The sequence below is a fragment of the Arachis ipaensis genome, chromosome B9 (genome assembly GCF_059453495.1).
Source record: "Arachis ipaensis isolate K30076 ecotype BB chromosome B9, ASM5945349v1, whole genome shotgun sequence".
NCBI lineage: Eukaryota > Viridiplantae > Streptophyta > Magnoliopsida > Fabales > Fabaceae > Arachis > Arachis ipaensis.
In genome coordinates this window covers 95,774,211-95,785,751 of record NC_142444.1, presented here as the reverse complement: position 1 = coordinate 95,785,751, position 11,541 = coordinate 95,774,211, and the positions used below count along the sequence as shown (strand labels likewise).

Here is an 11,541-nt window from a genome sequence, read left to right as displayed (position 1 = left end):
GCGTTGAACGCCAGAACCATGCCTGTTCTGGCGTTCAGCGCCCAGAAGCTGCCCATTTTGGGCGTTCAGCGCCAGAACCATGCTCTGTTCTGGCGCTGAACGCCAGACAGATGCTCCTCCAGGTTGTGATTTTTCTTCTGCTGTTTTTGATTCCGTTTTCAATTTTTATATTTATTTTGTGACTCCACATGATCATGAACCTACAAAGACATATAACTAAGAAAAATATAGTTAGATAAATAAAAATTGGGTTGCCTCCCAACAAGCGCTTCTTTAATGTCAATAGCTTGATAGTGGGCTCTCATGGAGCTTCACAGATGTGCAGAGCTTTGTTGAGACTCACCAACACCAAACTTAGAGTTTGGATATGGGAGTTCAACACCAAACTTAGATTTTGGTTGTGGCCTCCCAACACCAAACTTAGAGTTTGACTGTGGGGGCTTGGGTTGACTCTGCTTTGAGAGAAGCTTTTCATGCTTCCTCTCCATGGTTGCAGAGGGAGATCCTTGAGTTTTAAACACAAGGGAGTCCTCATTCCATTGAAGGATTAGTTCACCTCTGTCAACATCAATCACAGCTCTTGCTGTGGCCAGAAAAGGTCTTCCTAGGATGATGGATTCATCCTCTTCCTTTCCAGTATCCAGGACTATGAAATCAGCAGGGATGTAAAGGCCTTCAACCTTTACTAACATGTCCTTTACTTGTCCATAAGCCTGTTTTCTTGAACTGTCTGCCATCTCTAATAAGATTTTAGCAGCTTGCACCCCATAGATTCCCAGTTTCTCTATTACAGAGAGGGGCATGAGGTTTATTCCTGAACCAAGGTCACACAGAGCCTTAAAGATCATGGTGCCTATGGTACAGGGTATTATGAACTTTCCAGGATCCTGTCTCTTCTGTGGCAATGTCAGTTGATCCAGATCACTTAGTTCATTGATGAACAAGGGAGGTTCAACTTGCCAAGTATCAATACCAAATAATTTGGCATTCAGCTTCATGATTGCACCAAGAAGCTTGGCAGTTTGCTCTTTAGTAACATCCTCATTCTCTTCAGAAGAGGAGTACTCATCAGAGCTCATGAAGGGCATAAGGAGGTTCAGTGGAATCTCTATGGTCTCTAGATGAGCCTCAGAGTCCTTTGGTTCCTCAGAGGGAAGCTCCTTATTGATCACTGGACGTCCCAGGAGGTCTTCCTCCTTGGGATTCACTTCCTCTCCTTCCTTTACAGGTTCGGCCATGGTGCTTATGTCAATGGCCTTGCACTCTCCTTTTGGATTCTCTTCTGTATTGCTTGGGAGAGTACTAGGAGGGATTTCAGTGATCCTTTTACTCAGCTGGCCCACTTGTGCTTCCAGATTTTTAATGGAAGATCTTGTTTCATTCATGAAACTTACAGTGGCCTTAGACATATCAGAGACTAAGTTTGCCAAATTAGAAGTATTTTGTTCAGAGTTCTCTGTTTGTTGCTGAGTAGATGATGGAAAAGGTTTATTATTGTTAAACCTGTTTTTTCCACCATTATTAAAGCCTTGTTGAGGCTTTTGATCCTTCCATGAGAAATTTGGATGATTTCTCCATGATGAGTTATAGGTGTTTCCATAAGGTTCACCTAAGTAATTCACCTCTGCTATTGCAGGGTTCTCAGGATCATAAGCTTCTTCTGCATAAGAAGCCTCTTGAGTACTGTTGGATGCCGCTTGCATTCCATGCAGACTCTGAGAAATCATATTGACTTGCTGAGTCAATATTTTGTTCTGAGCCAATATGGCATTCAGAGTATCAACTTCAAGAACTCCCTTCTTCATAGGCGTCCCATTACTCACAGGATTCCTTTCAGAAGTGTACATGAACTGGTTATTAGCAACCATGTCAATGAGTTCTTGATCTTCTGCAGGCGTTTTCTTTAGGTGAATGGATCCACCTGCAGAAGTGTCCAGTGACATCTTTGATAGCTCAGATAGACCATCATAGAATATATCTAGGATGGTCCATTCTGAAAGCATGTCAGAAGGACACTTTTTGGTCAACTGTTTGTATCTTTCCCAAGCTTCATAGAGGGATTCACCTTCTTTCTGTCTGAAGGTTTGAACATCAGCTCTAAGCTTGCTCAGCTTTTGAGGAGGAAAGTACTTGGCTAAGAAAGCCGTGACCAGCTTATCCCAAGAGTTCAGGCTATCTTTAGGTTGAGAGTCCAACCAGATTCTAGCTCTGTCTCTTACAGCAAAAGGGAACAGCATGAGCCTGTAGACTTCAGGATCTACTCCATCAGTCTTAACAGTATCACATATCTGCAAGAATTCAGTTAAGAACTGAAAAGGATCTTCAGATGAAAGTCCATGAAACTTGCAGTTCTGCTGCATCAGAGAAACTAATTGAGGTTTCAGCTCAAAGTTGTTTGCTCCAATGGTAGGAATGGAGATGCTTCTTCCATGTAAATTGGAATTAGGTGCAGTAAAGTCACCAAGCATCCTCCTTTCATTATTATTATTTTCAGCTGCCATCTCCTCTTCCTGTTCGAAAATTTCTGAAAGGTTATCTTTAGATTGTTGTATTTTAGCTTCTCTTAATTTTTTCTTCAGAGTCCTTTCAGGTTCTGGATCTGCTTTAACAAGAATGTTCTTGTCCTTGCTCCTGCTCATATGACAAAGAAGAGGGCACAGAAAAAATAGTAATAATAATATGGATCCTTTATAATAATATGGATCCTTAATAATAATCTGAACTCAGAGAGAGAGGGGGTTCGGATTTTTGGAGAGTTGAAGGAAAGATGTTAGTATATCAATAAACAAATAGAAGAAGATGAGAGGGGGAAGTGAATTTTCGAAAACAATTTTTGAAAAAGAGTTAGTGATTTTCGAAAATAGTTTTTGAAAAAGGTTAGTATTTTTTTTTTCGAAAAATTTTTATAATTAAAAATAGAAATAATTAGTTAATTAAAAAGAAATTTTGAAAAAGAGGGGAGATATTTTCGAAAACTAGAGAGAGAGTTAGTTAGGTAGTTTTGAAAAAGTTAAGAAACAAACAAAAAGTTAGTTAGTTAGTTGGAACAAATTTTGAAAAGATAAGAAGTTAGGAAGTTAGAAAAGATATTTTGAAATCATATTTTTGAAAAAGATAAGATAAGAAGATATTTTTGAAAAGATATGATTGAAATTAGTTTTTGAAAAAGATTTGATTTTTTTAAAATCACAATTAATGACTTGATTCACAAGAAATCACAACATATGATTCTAGAACTTAAAGTTTGAATCTTTCTTAACAAGTAAGTAACAAACTTGAAATTTTTGAATCAAAACATTAATTGATTATGTTATTTTTGAAAATTTGGTATAAAAATAAGAAAAAGATTTTTGAAAAATATTTTTGGAATTTTCGAAAATAACTAAGAATTTTGAAAAAGATTTTGAAAAAGATAAGATTTTCAAATTGAAATTTTGATTTGACTCATGAGAAACAATTTGATTTTAAAAATTTTGAAAAAGTCAATCCAAATTTTCGAATTTGATGAGAGAAAAATGGAAAGATATTTTTTTTTATTTTTAAATTTTTATGATGAGAAAGAAAAAACAAGAAAAATGATGCAATGCATGAAATTTTTAGATCAAAACATGTGATGCATGCAAGAATGCTATGAATGTCAAGATGAACACCCAGAACACTATGAATGTCAAGATGAACATCATAGACACAATTTTAAAAAACTTTTAATGCAAAGAAAACATGCAAGACACCAAACTTAGAATTCTTTAATGCTTAGACACTAAGAATTCAAGAATGCATATGAAAAACAATAAAAGACACAAAACAAAAAATCATCAAGATCAAACAAGAAGACTTACCAAGAACAACTTGAAGATCATGAAGAACACTATGAATGCATGATATTTTCGAAAAATGCAAGATGCATATACAAGTGACACCAAACTTATGATATGACTCAAGACTTAAACAAGAAACACAAAAAAATATTTTTGATTTTTATGATTTTCTAATTTTTTTGGATTTTTCGAAAATTAATAGAAAAAGGAAAATAAGGATTCCAAAATTTTTAATATGAATTCCAGGAATCTTGCATTCTTAGTCTAAAGCTTCAGTCCAGGAATTAGACATGGCTCACTAGCCAGCCAAGCTTTCAATGAAAGCTCCGGTCCAAAACACTAGACATGGTCAATGGCCAGCCAAGCTTCAGAAAGATATCAGAATATACTGCTCATTACTTATCAAATATGTAACTTGCCTCTATGCTGATGGTTTGGAAGCCTCAGTCCAAATGAATTTAGACATGGCTTTACAGCCAGCTAGGCTTCACATGCTTCATGAAACACTAGAATTCATTCTTAAAAATTTTTAAGTCATAGAATAATTTATTTTTGAAAACATTATTTTTATTATTATTAAATTTTTTTTTTTCGAAAACAAAAGAAAAATTTTTGAAAGATTTTTGAAAAATTTTTGAAAATAAAACAAAAAGAAAATTACCTAATCTGAGCAACAGGATGAACCGTCAGTTGTCCATACTCAAACAATCCCCGGCAACGGCGCCAAAAACTTGGTGCACGAAATTGTGATGCCCAGGCTCGAACAATCCCCGGCAACGGCGCCAAAAACTTGGTACGCGGAATCGTGATTACACTTTAATTATGTAAAATTCATTGCTCTTTCTTTCCCTGGTAATGGCGCCAAAAACATGATGCCAAGACCATGGTTCACAACTCCGTGTAACTAACCAGCAAGTGCACTGGGTCGTCCAAGTAATACCTTACGTGAGTAAGGGTCGAATCCCACGGAGATTGTCAGTATGAAGCAAGCTATGGTCACCTTGCAAATCTCAGTTAGGCAGATATAAATTGATAATGGTGTTTTCGAATAATAAATAATAGAATAGGGATAGAAATACTTATGTAATTTATTGGCGAGAATTTCAGATAAGCGAATGGAGATGCTTCCGTTCCTCTGAACCTCTGCTTTCCTGCTATCTTCATCCAGTCAGTTTTATTCCTTTCCATGGCTGGCTTTATGTGATACATCACCACTGTCAATGGCTACTTTCGGTCATCTCTCGGGAAAATGATCCAATGCCCTGTCACGGCACGGCTAATCGTCTGGAGGCATCACCCTTGTCAATGGCTTCATCTTATCCTCTCAGTGAATAATATGCTCACACACCCTGTCACGGCACGGCTATTCATCTGTCGGTTCTCGATCATGCTGGAATAGGATTTACTATCCTTTTGCGTCTGTCACTAACGCCCTGCAATCGCGAGTTAGGAGCTCGTCACAGTTATTCAATCATTGAATCCTACTCGGAATACCACAGACAAGGTTTAGACCTTCTGGATTCTCTTGAATGCCGCCATCATTCTAGCTTACGCCACGAAGATTCTGGTTGGGAGATCTAAGAGATATTCATTCTAGCTTATTTCATGTAGAACGGAAGTGTTTGTTAGGCACGTGTTCATAGGGGAGAATGGTGATGAGCGTCACACATAATCATCACCTTCATCACGTTCTTGGGTGCGAATGGATATCTTAGAAGCGAAATAAGATGAATTGAATATAAAACAGTAGTACTTTGCATTAATCTTTGAGGAACAGCAGAGCTCCACACCTTAATCTATGGAGTGTAGAAACTCTACCGTATGAAAATACATAAGTGAAGGTCCAGGCATGGCCGAGATGGCCAGCCCCCAAAACGTGGTCACAGGATCAAAATACAATCCAGGATGTCTAATACAATAGTAAAAGGTCCTATTTATAATAAACTAGCTACTAGGGTTTACATGAGTAAGTAATTGATGCATAAATCCACTTCCTGGGCCCACTTGGTGTGTGTTTGGGCTGAGCTTGAGTGTTGCACGTGTAGAGGTCCTTCTTGGAGTTGAACGCCAGCTTTTGTGCCAATTTGGGCGTTCAACTCTGGTTTTGGCTCCTTTTCTGGCGCTGGACGCCAGATTTGGGCAGAAAGTTGGCGTTGAACGCCTGTTTATGTCGTCTATTATTGGCCAAAGTATGGACTATTATATATTTCTGGAAAGCCCTGGATGTCGACTTTCCAACTCAATTGGAAGCGCGCCATTTCGAGTTCTGTAGCTCCAGAAAATCCACTTTGAATGCAGGGAGGTCAGAATCCAACAGCATCAGCAGTCCTTTTTCAACCTCTGAATCTGATTTCTGCTCAAGTCCCTCAATTTCAGCCAGAAAATACCTGAAATCACAAAAAAACACACAAACTCATAGTAAAGTCCAGAAATGTGAATTTAACATAAAAACTAATGAAAACATCCCTAAAAGTAACTAGATCCTACTAAAAACATACTAAAAATAATGCCAAAAAGCGTATAAATTATCCGCTCATCAGCATTCAGCTTCATGATTGCTCCTAGAGACCGAGTAACTTGCTCTTCAACAATATCTTCATCCTCTTCAGAGGAAGAATACTCATCAGAGCTCATGAATGGCAACAGTAAGTTCAGTGGAATCTCTATGGTCTCTGTATAAGCCTCAGATTTATTTGGTTCCTCATTTGGGAACTCCTTAGTGGTCAGTGGATGTTTATTGAGGTCTTCCTCATTGGAAATCACTGCCTCTTCCTCCTCTATAGGTTCGGCCACTTTGGATATATTGATGGCCTTGCACTCTCTCTTTGGATTCTCTTCTGTATTGCTTGGGAGAGTACTAGGAGGGATTTCAGTAACTCTTTTACTCAGCTGACCCACTTGTGCCTCCAAATTTCTGATGGATGACCTTGTTTTAGTCATGAAACTGAGAGTGGTCTTAGATAGATCAGAGACTATGGTTGCTAAGTCAGAAAGGCTCTGCTTAGAATTCTCTGTCTGTTGCTGAGAAGATGATGGAAAAGGCTTGCTATTGCCAAACCTATTTCTCCCACCATTATTATTATTGAAGCCTTGTTGAGGCTTCTGTTGATCCTTCCATGAGAAATTTGGTTGATTTCTCCATGAAGGATTATAAGTGTTTCCATAGGATTCTCCTAGGTAATTCACCTCTTCCATTGCAAGATTCTCAAGGTCATAAGTTTCTCCGTCAGAGGAGGATTCTTTAGTATTGTCGAATGCAGCTTGCATTCCAGTCAGATTCGGAGAAATCATATTGACTTGCTGAGTCAACATTTTATTCTGAGCTAATATGGCATTCAGAGTATCAATCTCAAGAACTCCTTTCTTCTGAGTCATCCCATTATTCACAGGACTTCTTTCAGAAGTATATATGAACTGGTTATTTGTAACCATTTCAATGAGTTCCTGGGCTTCTGCAGGTGTTTTCTTCAGATGAAGAGATCCACCAGCAGAGTGGTCCAATGACATCTTGGATAATTCAGACAGACCATTATAGAATATACATAAGATGCTCCATTCTGAAAGCATGTCAGAAGGACACCTTCTGATCAATTGCTTGTATCTTTCCCAAGCTTCATAGAGGGATTCACCTTCATTTTGTCTGAAGGTTTGGACTTCCACTCTAAGCTTGCTCATCATTTGAGGTGGAAATAATTTGGCCAAGAAAGCATTGACTAACTTTTCCCAAGAGTTCAGGCTTTCTTTAGGTTGTGAGTCCAACCATATCCTAGCTCTGTCTCTTACAGCAAAGCGGAAAAGCAGAAGTCTGTAGACCTCGGGATTAATCCCATTGGTCTTAACAGTGTCACAGATTTGTAAGAATTCAGCTAAGAACTGATGATGATCTTCCAATGGAAGTCCATGAAACTTGCAATTATGCTGCATTAGAGAATCTAATTGAGGCTTAAGCTCAAAGTTGTTTGCTTCAATTGCAGGAATTGAGATGCTTCTTCCATAGAAGTCGGAAGTTGGTGCAGTAAAGTCACCAAGCACCTTCCTTGCATCTCCACAATTGTTGTTGGCTTCGGCTGCCATGTCTGCTTCCTTTTCAAAATTTTCTGTAAGGTCCTCTTTGGAGTGTTGTGCTTTAGCTTTTCTTAGCTTCCTCTTCAGAGTCCTTTCAGATTCAGGATCAGCTTCAACAAGAATGTCCTTATCCTTGTTCCTGCTCATATGAAAAAGAAGAGAGCAGAAAAGAAGAGGAATCCTCTATGTCACAGTATAGAGATTCCTTTATGTGTCAGAGGAAAAGAAGAATAGAATGAAGAAGGAAGAAGAAAAAATTCGAACACAGAGAGAGAGAGAGAGGGGGTTCGAATTATTAGATGAGTAGAAGAGAAGTGTTAGTAAATAAATAAAATAAATAGAAAAAGATGAGAGAGGGAGAGTATTTGAATATTAATTAAAAGAAAAGAAAAATATTTTTGTTTTTATTTTAATTATAAGTTAGAATTTGAATTTTAAGAAAAGAAACAAAAGAAAATTGAAAACTAAATAAATTAATTAATTAAAAAGATTTTTGAAAAATTTGTTAGTTAGTTTTCAAAATTAATGAGAGAGAAAAGTAGTTAGGTGGTTTTGAAAAAGATAAGAAATAGTAAACTTTTTAAAATTAAAACAAACAAATCAAGTAATTAGTTGAAATGGTTTGAAAGTCAAATTTTTGAAAAGATAAGAAGTTAGAAAAAGATTTTGAAATTAAATTTTGAAAAAGATATGATTGAAATTTATTTTGAAAAAGATTTGAAAAAGAGATTAAAAATATTTGATTTTTGAAATTAAAGTTGATAACTTGACTAATAAGAAACTAAAAGATATAATTCTAGAATTTAGAAATTGAACCTTTCTTAACAAGAAAGTAACAAACTTGAAATTTTTGAATCAAAACATTAATTGTTAGTAAAGTTTTTGAAAATATGAAATAAAAAATAAGAAAAAGATTTTGAAAAATTTATTTAAGAAATTCGAAAATATTAAGAAAAAATGAAAAAGATTTGATTTTTGAAAAAGATTTGAAAAGATAAAGTTTTTAAATTGAAATTTTGACTTGACTAACAAGAAACAACTAAATTTTAAAAAATTTTGACCAAGTCAACTCAAAATTTCGAAAATTATGAGAAGAATAAGGAAAAGATATTTTTTTGACTTTTGAATTTTTAATGAGAGAGAAAAACAACAAAATGAAACAAAACATAAAAATTTAAGATCAAAACAAATAATGCATGCAAGAACACTTTGAATGTCAAGATGAACACCAAGAACACTTTGAAGATCATGATGAACATCAAGAACATATTTTTGAATATATTTAAGAGAAGAGAGACATGCAAGACACCAAACTTAGAAAATTTTAATGTTTAGACACTATGAATTCGAAAATGCATATGAAAAACAACAAAAAACACAAAACAAGAAAATCACAAGATTAAACAAAGAAAATCATCAAGAACAACTTGAAGATCAAGAAAGAACACAATGCATGAATTTTCGAAAATCTAAGAAAAATTAAAAACATGCAGTTGACACCAAACTTAAAATTTGACACTAGACTCAAACAAGAAACACAAATTTTTTTTTGTTTTTATGATTTTATTAAATTTTTTGTATTTTATTTTTTTCTTTCAAAAATAAAAATAATAAAAACTTAAACATAAAATAAAATTACCCAATCTAAGCAACAAGATGAACCGTCAATTGTCCAAACTCGAACAATCCCCGGCAACGGCGCCAAAAACTTGGTGCACGGAATTGTGATCACACTTTTCACAACTCCGGTACAACTAACCAGCAAGTGCACCGGGTCGTCCAAGTAATAAAACCTTACGCGAGTAAGGGTCGATCCCACAGAGATTGTCGGCTTGAAGCAAGCTATGGTTATCCTGTAAATCTTAGTCAGGCGGATTCAAATGGTTATGAGGTTTTGATAATTAAAAGATAAATAAAACATAAAATAAAATAAGATACGTATGTAATTCATTGGTGGGAATTTCAGATAAGCGTTTGGAGATGCTTTATTGCTTCTGAACCTTTACTTTCCTATTGTTTTCATCTATTCATGCGTGCTCCCTTCCATGGCAGGCTGTATGTTGGTGGATCACCGTTGTCAATGGCTACCATCCATCCTCTCAGTGAAAATGGTCCAAGTACGGTTTCTGTACGGCTGATCAAATGTCGGATTTTTTGTCTCGAATGAAAAATACCAAGCACAGCTACCGCACGGCTAATCATCTGTCGGTTCTCACTTGTGTCGGAATAGGATCTCTCTATTCTTTTGCACACTGTCACTGCACCCAACATTCGTGAGTTTGAAGCTCGTCACAGTCATCCCGTCCCAGATCCTACTCGGAATACCACAGACAAGGTTTAGACTTTTCGGATCTCAGGAATGCTGCCAATTGGTTCTAGCCTCTACCACAAAGGTTCTAATCTCACAGAGTCGAATGCTCTATTTTCAGGAGAGGCAAGTCAAATCCGTCGATCAGAGACCCAAGAGACTATACTCCGGCTGTCGTCCAATGACTACGTTGAACATCATGTAGACCGCTTGTGGTTGTCAGGCACGTGGATCTTGGCTAAGCGAGTAACGAAGATAGTGGATGATTGTCACGGGTCACCCCTTCATTCTGGCTTAACTAAATTAAGTCCAAAAGTATATCTTGGAGAAGAAGTAAGCGTGAATTGAAAGAGAAACAATTGTACTTGCATTAATTCATGAAGAACAGCAGAGCTCCGCACCTTAATCTATGAGGTGTAGAAACTCCACTGTTGGAAAATACATAAGAGAAAAAGGTATAGGCATGGCCGAATGGCCAACCTCCCTAAAATGATCCAAAAGTCCAAAAGATCTCCGATCATAATAGTAAAACATGCTATTTATACTAAACTAGTTACTAAGGATTACAGAAAAAAAGTAACTAAGTGCAGATAGTGCAGAAATCCACTTCCTGGGCCCACTTGGTGTGTGCTTGGGCTGAGCATTGAGCTTTACACGTGCATAGGCCTTTTCTAGAGTTAAACGCTAGCTTGCATGCCAGTTTGGGCGTTTAACTCCAGTTCTGGTGCCAGTTCCGGCGTTTTACGCCAGAAAAAGATCTCTGGCTGGCATTTAAACGCCAGTTTAGGCCATCAAATCTCGGGCAAAGTATGGACTATTACACATTGATGGAAAGCCCAAGATATCTACTTTCCAACGCAATTAAGAGCGCGCGAATTGGGCTTCTGTAGCTCCAGAGAATCCACTTCGAGTGCAGGAGGGTCAGAATCCAACAGCATCTGCAGTCCTTTCTCAGCCTTTGAATCAGATTTTTTTGCCCAGGTTCCTCAATTTCAGTCAGAAAATACCTGAAATTACAGAAAAATACAGAAATTCATAGTAAAGTCCAGAAATTTGATTTTTGCATAAAAACTAATAAAAATATAATAAAAAGTAACTAAAACATACTAAAAACTATGTAAAAACAATGCTAAAAAGCGTATAAATTATCTGCTCATCAGGTTCTAGAGAGGAAGGCTCTCTCATCTCTTTAGGTTTTAGGGTTTCTTTTTTCAATTTCTTCTTAGATTAAGATTTAATTCTTTTTTCATTTACGTTTCCTTGCAACCTATTGTTCCTGTACCTTTGTCCTTTAATTCTACCTGTTAATTCCTTCACTTCATTGCCTTTATGTTATGCACTCTTGCTACT

At 36.6% G+C, this 11,541-nt stretch overlaps 1 non-coding gene across 1 annotated transcript; it reads left to right on the top strand.

Annotated features, from left to right (window-relative positions):
* The first annotated feature begins 1,997 nt into the window (after positions 1-1,997).
* Positions 1,998-2,105, top strand: LOC148545540 (small nucleolar RNA R71). The gene has a single exon (XR_015900726.1). It is a non-coding gene; the product is annotated as a small nucleolar RNA R71 (small nucleolar RNA).
* The last annotated feature ends 9,436 nt before the right edge of the window (positions 2,106-11,541 follow it).